The sequence below is a fragment of the Mesocricetus auratus genome, unplaced genomic scaffold, assembly GCF_017639785.1.
Source record: "Mesocricetus auratus isolate SY011 unplaced genomic scaffold, BCM_Maur_2.0 contig_12735_pilon_obj, whole genome shotgun sequence".
NCBI classification, from domain to species: Eukaryota; Metazoa; Chordata; class Mammalia; order Rodentia; family Cricetidae; genus Mesocricetus; species Mesocricetus auratus.
The window spans coordinates 5,251-20,123 of record NW_024429812.1 but is presented as its reverse complement, the minus strand read 5'-3'; the positions used below and the strand labels follow the sequence as shown (position 1 = coordinate 20,123).

Sequence of the window (14,873 nt, the reverse complement as noted above, 5' to 3'; positions counted from 1 at the left end):
TGCTATAGCTATGAGAAGACTATCTATATAAGAATTGGTACTAGTTGGAAAATCAATCTTATATGAATATTCATGTGAGTCATGCATAGTGGATTTAGGTTCTCCTTCAAGATATATCCTTCCCTAATGCTCAGAAATAGGCTAGGCTTCCAGTTCCAGAAATGACTTTCCTGTGGTTGAGAACTCTTTAAGTCCAATTATAAGCTGTTGGTTACCACCAATGTATGTGTGCTGCTCTTGCAACCTTCAGGTTATCATGCAGTGCAGACCATTGTTATGGTTCATAATTTTCATACCTGGGAAGGGCTGTTGGCTTTAAATGTTTACAGATTGCCTTATGATACCAAGAAAGCTAGTCCCCACAGTGGAGGCTTTAAATTCTTGTCCTCATCAAGACTACTGGCTCTGACTGAAGCACATGGCTTCTTCAGCATAGGACTCACCTGCTACTTCTGGGAGGCAAAGGGGACAACCACAGTAGACTGTACTGTTTTTGAAATATCAAGAACGTCAGTGACCAACAATATCAATGCAGGATGCTGTGGTTGCATTGTAAGAATGTCCATGGCCCTGGTGACGAGCATCATTAGGTAAGACTGGAAGATATCATTTATACTCTGACTGTGTATGCTTATAGACACTTAGATGTATTACAGCCATATGTATAGATGATAACATTTAGAAGACTTAAAACATTTTCATTCATCCTTACTGTTATTTTATTCTCTCTTCTTTTTTGTGTATATCTATCACTTCTCCATTAATCACACACACTCAATTTCTTTCTTTTAAGATTATTATTTCCTGTATTTTCTACTGCCCATTATTTACCCCTCCATACAGGAGTCTCCTTTTACTTTTGTGAATATTCTGGCTATTTCAGGTTTTATACTCACTTTTAAAGCTTGGAGCTAAGAACTTCCTATAAGAGAGAAGATGCCATCTCTGTTTTTCTGGGTCTGAGTGTATCCACTCAATATGATCGTTCCTGGTCCATATATTTATCAGAAAGGCTCATGATTTCAATTCTCTTTAGAGCTGAATAGTGTTTCATAGTGTATGTGTACCACATTTTCACTATTTGTCCAGTTCAGATATATTTAAGATGCTTCCATTTTGCAGTGATTGTGAAGAGAGCCTGATCAAGTATTTTTGGAGAAGGATACTAAGTCCTTTGAGACTATGCCAAGGCATGAAAGGGCTGGGTTGACTTGCTAAAGTAATTTAATTAGAGGATTTATTTATTTGAGGACTGTCCATATTGCTTTCCAGAGTGGCTAGATATTTGGTCATGATATTTTTATTTACTATGTCTGTCAGGTGAAAAACTCTTAGCCAACTGGAGGGGTGGTTGGTGGCATGAATGTAGTACAGCAATTTGCACTTACCCAAACATTCGGTACAGGGATTATTATGGTGGGGAAAGAGAGAATGAATGGTGAAAGAAAGACAGGCACTTTCTCCTTGTTAACAACTGTTAATAACACCAAAGAAAATTGCATTGTTCCTCCAAATTAGACAGTGGTGCACTGGAATTTTTTGGTGTGTGTGTGTATGTGTGTGTGAGTATGTGTGTGTGTGTGTGTGTGTGTGTGTGTGTGTGTGTGAAAACTCCCTGCTCAAAACTGATTTTTTGCTTTTTTTGTTATTTTTTTCTGAGAGAGAGAAGATTTCTCTGTGTTCTGGAACTTACTAGGTAGTGCAGGCTGCTCTCAAAGTCACAGATCTCTGCCTGACTCCCCAGTGCTGGGGATTAAAGGTGCTTGCTATCACCACTTGTCAAACAGCATTTTCCTTTTTTTGTTGTTTTTTTTTGAGACAGGTTTCTCTGTATTGTTTTGGAGCCTGTCCTGGAACTAGCTCGTTGACCAGGCTTGGTCTGAAACTCACAGAGATCCCCTGCCTCTGCCTCCCGAGTGCTGGTATTAAAGGCATTTGCCACTACTGCCCCGCCAAACAGCATTTAAAAATCTCTACCAGAGGTATACTTTCTGTAGCCTTGCTTTTTCTTTTTAAAACTTGGTTAGCTCAACATTTTAATGGGATTTTGTTAAGAGAAGCTTTCCTTGAGAGAAGCCTTCCCGCCAGCCTGGTTCTAGAGCCGCATCAGTCCCAAATAAACACACAGGAGGCTATATTAGTTATGAAGCTGTTGCCTTGCTTGTCTCTTACTGGCTAGCTCTGCTTTAAGTAATTACCCCATAATTGTTAATCTAAGTATGTCTCTTACCGGAGAATAGTTCCGGGCTCCTACCCCATTGCGTTACATGCTGACTCTCCGTGTTTCTCCTTCCCAGAATCCTCCTTGACTCCTAGCCCCACCTGTCTATATTCCTATTGGCCAGACAGTGCTTTATTAACATAAGACTTCCTCAACAGGATTTCTTGTTTATCTGAGACAAGATTTCTCTATGTAGTTCTGTAGTTTGTCCTGGCTGTCTTTCATGTCAAACACTTATACAGCAGTACAGGTTCTTAGTTTTCATCCCTAAATGAATAACAAATTAAAAACAAATAAAGAAAAAATGAATGAATGAATGAATGAATTCGAACATGAAACACAATTCTAGGAATCATCAAGGGATGAGAAAAACTGTGCCCCTGCTGTTGTAACTTAAGAAAACCAGTGCATGAAGGAAAGACACCATGAGACAGGGTTCAAACTTGTCATTGATGAAGAAAAACAGTAAAAATTAATGAATAAAACTAAAGGAACCTGGGCTGGGCATAGGATGAAGCTTCTGTTGTTGGGTTGGACAGCTGAGCTTGTCTAGCAGTGGATGCATACACAGAACAAAGAGAATTCTGGAGGTTGTTGGGACTTGGGGCAGCAGGAGAAGAATCCCAGATACTGATTGCAAATTGAGTCTTCCTTCCTTCCTTCCTTCCTTCCTTCCTTCCTTCCTTTCTTTCTCTCCTTCCTTTCCTTTTTTAATGAATAAAATAAAATGGACCAGAATGGCATGGAGTTTCCACACAGTGCTTGGATGCCTATGCCCCCACCTCATGCTTCAGTATCATACAGGTGCCCACTGTCTCACCAATGCACATGCACACACGGGGTCCAGGAAAAACATTAAAGAGGTAGAATTTCTAGCTTTTCGAGAAAACACATGGTGGGGTCTGGTGCCCTCTTCTGGTGAAAGGACATACATGTGGATAGAACACTCATGCATAAAATAATCACATGAGCGTTTATTATCATTATGTTAGGTATTTCGAGACAGGGGTTTGTCTGTAGCTTTGGACCCTGTTCTTGAACTTGCTCTGTAGACCAGGCTGGCTTCAAACTTAGAGATCCACCTGTGACTGCCTGCTTCCCCAGTGCTGCTGTGATTGAAGGCCTGTGCCACCAATACCCAGCCTTCTTCTTCTTCTTCTTCTTCTTCTTCTTCTTCTTCTTCTTCTTCTTCTTCTTCTTCTTCTTCTTCTTCCTCTTCTTCCTCTTCCTCCTCTCTTCTCCTCCTCCTTCTCCTTCTTCCTTTTTCCTTTTCCCTTGGTCTGTAAATCCACATTTCCTCCCTTCCTCCCTTCCTTCCTTCCTTTCTTTCTTTCTTTCTTTCTTTCTTTCTTTCTTTCTTTCTTTCTTTCTTTCTCTCTCCCTCAACCCAGAGAGAAGGTAACCCTGTATGGTGTTTTACGTTTTATGTAAGACTGTGCTATATCAATCATGAGAGCTTCCTCACAATTGTTCACAGGAAACTTGGTTTTGAGAACAAAAGGACCTTGAAAAGTTTGTCCCATGCTTGCTACCATCTTGGTGAGGTCACTAGCCAACACGCGCGCGCGCACACACACACACACACACACACACAGACACATGAATAAAATTGTAAATTAAATTTAATTTACAATAAAGTAAAAGAAAAACAACCAGGAAGCAGAGAAAAACCTTCCAGGAGTCACAGAAATAAAAGAAACCTGGGTGTGGTAGTACACTCCTTTAATCCCATCATTCAGGAGACAGAGGCAGGTTTGGAACTCTGTGAATGGCAGGCAGGTCTGGTCTAGGTAGAGATTTCCCAGGCTATATGAAAACATACCTGGAATCAGGCTGGGCAGTGTGGTTCCACTAACTTTAGTCTCACTAGCACTCACTCGGGGAGGCAGAGGCAGGGGGTTCCATGACCTGGTCTAAAGAGTGAGTCCCAGGATAGCCAGGATTGACTGTTTAGACCGGGGAGGGGTGGGGTGCACCTTGGTCCTTCCTCATCAAGATGATAGGAGCAGACCAAGTTGACTTCCTAGGGGAGGCCTTAACCTAGGGGCAATCTTGTATTTCGGAATGTGGAAAAACAATATAATAAATGTAAAAGAATATTTAAGAAGACAGATCCATTTATTTGAAAGGTAAAATTACTCGGTAGTATTTAATTTGAGAACTGGGGGTAGGCCTGTGTGACTGGCGGTGGCAGCCTGAAACACACCTGCAAAGGCAAAAGCAAGTGACAGAAAGTGGTAAAATGTTTTTAAAAGGGAGACTTAAATGGCACAGACCTGCCATAGCCACCTCCTTCCCAATCTCCTTCTTTCCTCCCTCCTCGCACTCACATCCAGTCTTCTGCACCAGCACCATGCGGGTCTTGTAACTGGCTGGTGAGTGACACTCTGTGACCTTAGCCTCCCTCCTAGAGAGTGATTTGCCTGTGTTTCACAGCTTCCTGTCACTACTTTCACTACTTACCTGAAACAAAAATAAATCTTTCAAAACTCCAGATGTCCTCTGAGCAGAACGGAGTGGTTGTCGAGAACAGAAAAGCTTTATTTTAGGTGTTCCCTAAACACCATGCTTTATGTTAGGTGTTCCCTAAATACCCGGGGACACTCTGAGGGCATGGATAAGAGTAAGAGTTCGCTGGGCACCTTTTTTGTCTCCTGGCGAATAGCTTCAGGTGTTTCTCGACTTAGGGTGATATTGGCTTTAAGAGTCTCATCTTTAATGAAGCTATAAGATTCTAGCTTTTATTTTATTTGATAGGCACATGTTCACTCTAGTCCTCTTGGCTGTACAACTTTGATCATGAAGGCATGCTGGATATTATTTTTGTTGTTATGTTTTTGATTTTTTTTTCAAGACAGATTTTCACTGCATAACAAACAACCCAGGGTGTCCTGGAACTCACTGTGTAGAGCAGGCTGGCCTCAAACCCACTGAGATCTGCCAATTTCTGTTTTCCAAGTGCTGGGATTTAAGATGATGGATTTTTAAAAAATTCTTGTTTGTTTTCTGGTTTTCCAGACACATTTTCTTTGTGTAACAATCCTGGCTGGCCTGGCCTGGAGCTAGCTCACTTTTTTGGAGCAGGCAGGCTGGCTTCAAACTCACTGACATCTGCCTACTTCTGCCTCCCAAGTGCTGAGATGAAGAAAGATGTTGGATTTTTCTATGCTTGTTTGTTTTTTGTTTTCCATGGTTTTCTCAGTGTAAAAAAATACCTGCCTAGCTGTCCTGGCCTGGAGCTCACCTTGTGGACCAGGCGATCGTTTTTTTTTTTTTTTATTTATATTTCCTTTTCGATTGTTAGTATTTGCCTGGCACTTTATTATTTCCTGTGTGTGTGTGTGTGTGTGTGTGTGTGTGTGTGTGTGTGTGTGTGTGTGTGGAGTTTCACCTGCTTACTGGCCTGCCTGATTGAAATCAGGCTCACTGCTCCAGTGTGGAAGATTTCACATTTAGAGTTAGATTTTGTGCAGGGAGATACGTATCTGTCTGATTTCTTTTAATTACTGACCTAGGCCGTGCAGGCTTTCTTCTTAAGCACACTGGGAGTGGGGGAGGGGTGTCTAATTGATTCAAGAAGCAAACTGTGGTGGGTTGGGGGAGGGGACACCACACAACTCTGATGAAAGTGGTAAAATGTTTTTAAAAAGGAGACTGAAATGGCGCAGACCTGCCATCGCCGCCTCCCTCCCTCCCTCCAGTCCCACTCGCCGAGTCTCACATCAGTGTGGTCTTGTAACTGGCCGGCCAGTGACACTCTGTGACCTGAGCCTCCATCTTAGAGAGTGATTCACCCGTTTTTCATAGCTTCCTGTCATACTTTCACTTTCGTCATCTGAGGGGGTCGGCCGGCCATCCCTGATTTCACTGTATTCTGGGGTGACCGGCGTGATAACAAGTCATTTTCTCCTTGTTTTATTGTTTGTTTTTCCTTTCGCTTTCCTTCCTTTCACTTTCATGGTCAGATGACTGGGGTAGGCCCGAGTCCAGGCCAACCTTCACTATGTCTCGGCTGGCGTAATAACGGCCGGTGGCGTTTGTGCCCCTTGCACGAGGTGGTTGGTGAGATCCCTGCCCTGCTGTCCCTTTGTTGCTCCCCTCCCCCTGCCTGCTCCCAGAGCATGAGCGTGGGAGGACCCTCCGGAGCAGGGCGCCAGCACGCCTGAGTGCGGGAGATGATCAATCAGATGTAGAGGGTTGTAGGGCGACACCTAGTGGTGGCAATTTTGTGCAGCAACATGCCTGGTTCCCTGGGCGCTCAGCGACAAGGGCGGCGAATCGCCTGCAGTCAGGCGGCCAGAGTGACATGAGGAGTCCAGGCAAGCTGGCGGGTGTGTCGCGGAGGCGGTGGGAATGGTGGGAACGGTCTCTGTGTAGGAGATTGCACCGGTAGACTAAAGGATGGCTTGGTGGCTGTTATGCATGTGACACGGGCCAGTTGCAGGGTTGGTGGTGGCTTGATCTGGTCGACCAGAAGGCTTAAGTCCTTCACGTTACCGCCATCGGTCCCCAGCCAGTGGTCTCGGCGACCTGAGGCCGAGAGGAGGCACTGTCCCCGGCTTCGCTATGGGCCAGTGCCTGGGATTCTCCGCTGTCTCCGTGCACTTCTGGCCCTTCTGCCCCATCTGCAGGTGGCCTGGGTCCCCAGTGGTGGTCTCGGTGTCTCGAGGGCCAGAGGGGCAGTGCCCTGTTCCTCTCTGCCTGTCAGTTCCAGTTCCTCTTATGGTCAGAATTTTTCCTCCATGTATCCTCCCATCACGGACTTCTGGCATTGGGGTCCTTGCCCGAGAGGATGCTGTGAGCTAGCCTTTCCTGCATGTCCACCTCCATGTCGTTTTTGTTGTTTTATTATTATTATTGTTGTTGTCAGTATTTTATTATTCTTGTTGTTATTATTATTACTATTGTTATTATATTATTGTTTTGTTATTATTGTTATTCTTGTTACTATTTTAATTTTTATTATTGTTGTTGTTCTCATTATTTTATAATTATCGTTGTTATTATTATTACTATTGTTTTTGTTATTATTGTTATTGGTATTATTATTATTTTTATCAGTATTGTTTTTGTTCTATGATTATTATTTATTTCGTTATTGTTATTTTTTAGTTGTTGTTATTTATGATTGTTGTTTGTAATTATTATTACTATTGTTTTTGTTGTTATTGTTCTTACTATCATTATTATTATTTTTATTGTTCTATGATTATTATTGATTTTTGTTATTGTTATATATTTGTCATTCAAGTTATTTTAATTATTATTGTTATTATTATTACTATTGTTTTGTTGTTATTGTTATGGTTGTTACTATTATTATTATCGTTGTTGTTGTTCTATGGTTAATCATTTATTTTGCTTATTGTTATATATTTGTCATTGTTGTTACTGTTATTATTATGTTTTTATTATTATTACTATTTTTGTTAGTATTGTTATTGTTACTATTATTATTTGTATTCTTGTTGTTCTTCTATGATTATTATTTATTTTTGTTGCTGTTGTTAAATTGTTGTCATTGTTGTCAGTTTATTATTAGTAGTATTGTTTTGCTATTATTGTTATTATTGTTACTATTATTAGTATTATTGCTTTGTTTTCTAAGATTATATTTTATTGTTGGTACTGTTGTTATATTTTGTTATTTTATTACTATTGTTGTTATTATTACTATTGTTTTGTCATTATTGTTATCTTATGTTATTATTGTTATTGTTGTTACTATTATCATTTTTATCTTTATTGTTGGTGTTCTATGATTATTATTTTCTTTTGTTATTTTATTATTGTTGTTTTCAGTATTATTGCTATTGTGTTTGTTATTGTTGTTATTGTTTTTACTATTATTTTTCATTATAATTTTGTTGTCCTGTAATTATTATTTATTTGTGTTATTGTTATATTTTTGTCGTTGTTACTTTACCAATATTGTTGTTATTATTACTATTGTTTTTGTTATTGTTATTCTTGTTACTATCATTATTTTTATTATTATTGTTTTTCTATGATTATTATTTATTTTTGTTATTGTTATATTTTTGTCATTGTTGTTATTTCATTATTATTGTTAGTATCATTACTATTGTTCTTGTCATTTTTGTTATTGTTATTGTTGTTACTATTATTATTTTTATCACTATTGTTGTTATTCTATTATTATTATTGTTTTGATTATTACTATTTTTGTTATTATTGTTATTCTTGTTACTATTATTACTTATATTGTTATTGTTGTTCTTCTATGATTATCATTTACTTTTTATTGTTATATTTTTGTCATCATTGTTTTTTATTATTACTATTGTTATTATTATTGTTATTATCGTTGCTTTTGTTGTTATTATTATTTTCACCACCCTGGCTGCTGTTGCCATTGTTCACCATTACTTATACTGTTATCTTCGTCATCCTCACCATCGCTATTGTTTGCCCTGCCCACTGATTCCCACACCCCTAACTGGCCAATCCCGGCCTCATTTACCCCCAGGTGAAGTGCCACTAATTGCTCCCCAGGGAAATTAATCGGCCCCCTATTTTTCTGTCTCTTTTCCCCCACCATCCCATGCTCGCTCTGCTCCCCCAGGGTTCCCAGTGACAAATAAAAACAAATAGATGAATAATAATATTAAATCAATCAATAATAAACAAACAAATGAATAAATAAACATAAATAATTAAACAACAACAATGGTAACAGTAACAAGAACAATGATTAAATAATGAAGACAGGAACAATAATCATAACTACAACAATGATATTAAAGAAAAACAAAAAACAACAACAATAACGACAGTGAGTAATTATAACAGAACAACAACGATAAAAATATCAACAATAGTAATAATAACAACAACGACGATAAATTACTGCGATTAATGATGAATGAACACAGCAGCATCAGTTTTAATTCAGCCCAAGGAGTCTACACAACAGCAAAGTTTTCTTGAGTGATGCGCATCAGGGTTAGGGTTCTTCAAAATCTGCCTGCTCTCAGGTCCGAACGAATGAACTTCTCAAGAAAAACAACAACAAAAATAATAACAAAACAATAACAACAACAAAACCAACAACAATAACTACAACAATAAAACAGTAACGACAACAAAAACGAAAATAATAATAACAAAGCAACAACAATAACAATAACAAAAATAAAACAATAATAACAACAATAATAATAACACAGCAACAACAAAAATAATACTAAAGAAATAACAACAACAATAAAACAATAACAAAAAACAACAACAATAATAACATAGAAAGGACAACAAAAACAACAATAATAATAAATAAACAACAACAAAAACATTAATTACAAAACAATAACAACAACAATAACAACGCTGTCCAGTGACTCGAACCATGGCTTTCTGATGCTGGTTCTGCCAGTCAAGAGCTGCTTCAGGGCTAAAAGTTCCGATCCGGCCAGCGCAGTAGTATAATTTATAATTGTGATGTCATAGTGCAGCATTGTGATGTCACAATGCATGATTGTGATGTCACAGTGCACAATCGTATAGTGATGTTATAATGCATAATTGTCCTAATGCAGTTTTGTGATGTCACAATGTATAATTGTGATACCATAGTGCAGTATAGTGATGTGACAATGCAAAATTGTGTTGTCATAGTGAAGTATTGTGATGTCACAATGCATAATTGTGATGTCATAGTGCACTATAGTGATGTCACAATGCATAATTGTGATGTCATAGTGCACTATAGTGATGTCACAATGCATAATTGTGATGTCACAGTGCACTATAGTGATGTCACAATACATAATTGTAATGTCATAGTGCAGTATAGTGATGTCATAATGCATAATTGTCATAGTGAAGTATTGTGATGTCACAATGCATAATTGTGATGTCATAGTGCACTATAGTGATGTCACAATGCATAATTGTGATGTCATTGTGCACTATAGTGATGTCACAATGTTTAAACAATACATAATTGTGATGTCATAATGTACTATAGTGATGACACAATGTATAATTGTGATGTCTTAGTGCACTGTAGTGATGCCACAGTCCATAACTGTGATGTCACAGTGCAGTATAGTGATGTCACGATGCATAATTGTGATTTCATAGTGCAGTATAGGGCAAATAGTTTCTCTGCTGTTTGTAAAGTATCTGGCTCTGAATTTCTACTGTGGATGCCTTAGCATTATGAACAAATTTCATTTTATATGTACTGGACTATTCTAGCTCTTTTAATGATACTCATTGCAAAATATTCTTAAAGAATCATCAAGTAGAATATTTGAATTAATGTCTTGATATTTGCAAACAATTCTCTTTGATACCATAGAAAGGACAAAGGTCTTCAAGTATGGAGTTATCCATGCAGACTTCCATGTTAAATCACTGCTCTATTCAAACAGAGGCACATAAAAAGTAGGGACTTGGCATTCCCAAGAAAGAAATGAAATCACATCCAAAATTAGCATTTTTTGAGTTCCATGTTCATAGTTGTAAACACTAACATTTAAAATTGATATTTTTACCCAGCATTAATATTTCAACTGAGAAATATGCATTGTCAAGTAAGCATGACCTACTCGACAGCCACTTCTGTGGTGGAGCCAGCATGGAGATGGGCAGAAAGCTGTTGGTGTCAAACCTTGACTGCGGGGTGTCAGACATGGATATTCAGGAACTCTTCTCAGAGTTTGGAACACTGAAGACAGCAGCTGTGCACTACGATCGCTCCGGACGAAGTTTAGGGACAGCACATGTGCACTTTCAACAGAAGGCAGATGCCCTGAAGGCTATGAAACAGTACAGTGGTGTCCCTTTAGATGGCTGCCCCATGAACATTCAGCTTGTCACATCACAGACTGACTCACAATGAAAACCTGCACAGAGAATGAACAGCGGTGCCATGAGGAGAAACCATGGCTCAAGGTGTTTTGGTGGTGGCCTCATCTGGAGAGGGACCCGTGGAGGCAGCATTGGAAGAGGTAGAGGTACGAGCAGGAACTCAAAGCAGCATCTTTCTGCTGAGCAGTTGGATGCACAGCTGGATGAGTACAATGCACAGATGGACACCAGTTAAACAGCCAGGCAAATCCACAGAAGTGACAGGACCCAGAAGCTTCGTCCATAATCCCTAGAGGGAGGGTTGGCAACTGGACTGTGCAGACAATGGTGTATTTCTTTTTCGTTTGTCTCTCTCTCTTTTTCCCGGTTTTCAAATGGGATCTAAAAACTCATGTAAAGCCTTTTTTCTTCTCTTTTTTTAATTCTGAAACACACCTGTTTTGTACCGAGTTATTTTGGCGATCAGTTTTACTGGTTACTGTTGTGGAGAAGGTGGCATGTTCACCTTTGCCATAATAAACTAGAATTGTGTGTAGGAAAGAAAATAAAAATAGAATTCTGTCTACAAAACCTATTGTGTTTTAGTTTGTTGTGAGCTGACACCTAGTGGTGAGACTGTGTAATTCCCACAGGAGGAGGGTCAATGCCTGCAGCCTGCTCAGGGGGAATTTTACAGAGAATGGATGTGGCAGAGATGCAGCAGTCTGCTTTCTGTGGGTGAGAACAGTTTGCTTGCTGTCTCCCTTGCTCCTCCTGAGGGTTTCTTGGAAAATTACTTGTTAAGTGTATTTCTTTCTGGCAGATTTTCATTAAATTTGGTCTATTGTAAATTAAATAATTCATTTTGTGTGCTTTTGTGATCCCAAACATTCAGTTCCATGTTCTGCTCCTGAGGTTTGACTGGGAAGTGATTGGAAGTAGCATTCAAGTTACACTCACTGAAGGTGGTTTCTAGGTATTTTCAGTGTTATGCCTGTTAATGTCAAATGGGGAATCACTTGTAGAGTCCTATATCTTTAACTACTTGAGTACAGTTCTGTGTTAAAAATCCAGGTACTTTCCTTCGAATGATCTCTTTCTCATGTTGGGGGCAATTAATCCCCCAGATTTGCTCACCTGCAGAGCCAGATAAAAAGTCCTAGAAAGTGGAGAGGGAAGAGACAGTAGTGAATGATCCGGTGGGACACAATTCAGTTTTCCCACATTGCTGTTTTACTAGAAATAATTCTATTGACTTCCAATGAGAAAGATCTCAGAATTATCCTGCTATAGCTATGAGAAGACTTTCTACATAAGAATTGGTACTAGTTGGAAAATCAATCTTATATGAATATTCATGTGAGTCATGCATAGTGGATTTAGGTTCTCCTTCAAGATATATCCTTCCCTAATGCTCAGAAACAGGCTAGGCTTTCAGTTCCAGAAATGACTTTCCTCTTGTTGATAACTCCTTAAGTCCAATTATAAGTTGTTTGTTACCACCAATGTATGTGTGCTGCTCTTGCAACCTTCAGGTTATCATGCAGTGCAGACCATTGTTATGGTTCATAATTTTCATACCTGGGAAGGGCTGTTGGCTTTAAAAGTTTACAGATTGCCTTATGATACCAAGAAAGCTAGTTCCCATGGTGGAGACTTTAAATTCTTGTCCACATCAAGACTACTGGCTCTGAATGAAACACATGGCTTCTTCAGCATAGGGCTCACCTGCTTCTTCTGGGAGGCAAATGGGACAACCACAGTACACTGTACTGTTTTTGAAATATCAAGAACATCAGTGATCAACAATATCAAACAGGATGCTGTGGTTGCTTTGTAAGAATGTCCATGGCCCTTGTGAAGAGCATCATGAGGTAAGATTGGAAGATATCATTTATACTCTAACTGTATATGCTTATAGACACATAGATGTATTACAGCCATATTTATAGATGATAATATTTAGAAGCATTAAAACCTTTTCATACATCCTTACTGTTATTTTATTCTCTCTTCTTTTTTATTTATGTCTATCACTTCTCCATTAATCACACACACACACACACACACACACACACACACACACACTCAATTTCTTCCTTTTAAGAGTATCATGTCCTGTTTTTCTACTGCCCATTATTCCCCCACTCCATACAGGAGTCTCCCTTTATTTTTTGAATATTCTGTTTACTTAAGGTTGTGTACTCACTTTTGAAGCTTGGAGCTAAGAACTTCCTATAAGAGAGAAGATGCCATCTCTGTTTTTCTGGGTCTGAGTGTATCCACTCAACATGATCTTTTCTTGGTCCATCTATTTAGTAGAAAAGCTCATGATTTCAATTCTCTTTAGAGCTGAATAGTGTTTCATAGTGTATGTGTACCACATTTTCACTATCTATTCGTCCAATTTAGAAATATTTAGAATGCTTCCATTTTGTGGCTATTGTGAAGATAGCCTGATCAAGTATTTTTGGAGAAGGATACTAAGTCCTTTGAGACTATGCCAAGGCATGAAAGGGCTGGGTTGACTTGTTAAATTAATTTAATTAGAGGATTTATTTATTTGAGGATTGTCCATATTGCTTTCCAGAGTGGCTAGAATTTGGTCCTCGTATTTTTATTTACTATGTCTTTCTTTTTGATGTTGTTGCTACTTTTTATTGTTAGAAGTATTTTTCTTCCATCTGTGTGAGAATTAATGATTTGCTTTCTTGCCCATGGATGATTACCTCCAATATTTCTGGAATTTAGGATTCCTCATATGAACTTTATTATTTCCCATATTCTCATGGGTAAATCCCTGATTCTCCTGTATTAATTTTAAATATAATTATTGTCTGTAAAGTTGCTTTAGTGAAAGAAATTATCTTAACATGAATTTTGAAATGCACTTCCAGGCTCCATCAATTTTAAGATAAATTTGTTTCTTGACATAATAATACAGTTAGACTGACTTTCCTTTCAACTTTAAATGACATTCAGTGTTCTCTGGATTTCAAGATCATTATCTGGATATCTGATATTTTGGTTGCTAGGGTATCTTCATGTGATTTGACATTTTCCTTTTTTTATTACTTGAATTTTAAATAGCTTGTTTCACATTCAATCCCAGTTCCCTCTCCCTCCACACCCACCCACCATCCCCCCAAGCCTCCCACCCTATTCCCACTTCCTTCCACATAGGGGATATCCAGAGTCTGTCATTTCGCTCAGGGCAGGGTCCCAGAACTCCCTTAATAGTCCAGGCTGAGAGAACATCCCTCTTTGTGTTATGGACACACAATGTCCTTTTGTATGCCAGGGATAAACACTGATCGAGTGCCCAGGGCCCCATAGTTTGCCCAGGCCTCCTCACTGACTCTCACACTCAGAGGGTCTGGATCAGTCCCATGATGGCCACCCAGCTGTCTGTCTGGGGTTTAAGAGCCCCCCCTTGTTCAGATCAGCTGTCTCTGCTGGTTTTGCCAGCCCATTCTTTGTCAATTTTTTCATCAATCCCCTCTCTCTGTCACTGGGTTCAATGGGTGCAGTTCAGTGTTCTATCCCTGGTATACAAACAGTCTTCGTGTGCCAATAGCACAAAGAGGGACGCTCTCTCAGCCTGGACTCTTAGGGGAGTGCCTGGACCCTACCCAGAGTAAAATGACAGACTCTAGATATCCCCTATGTGGAAGGATTTGGCAATAGTGTGGGAGGGTGGGGGGAAGGGGAGTGCGGGAGGAGGGGAGGGAGAGGGAACTGGGATTGACATGTAAAACAAGTTATTTAAAATTAAAATAAAAAATGATTAAAAAGTGGGTGTTTTCCTCTGCTTCCATCAGTCATTGGATTAAGA

The 14,873-nt window shown here is 39.1% G+C and overlaps 1 pseudogene; it reads left to right on the top strand.

Annotated features, from left to right (window-relative positions):
- Nucleotides 1-558: 558 nt before the first annotated feature.
- LOC121138010 lies at nucleotides 559-11,335 on the top strand (annotated as a pseudogene).
- Nucleotides 11,336-14,873: the final 3,538 nt, after the last annotated feature.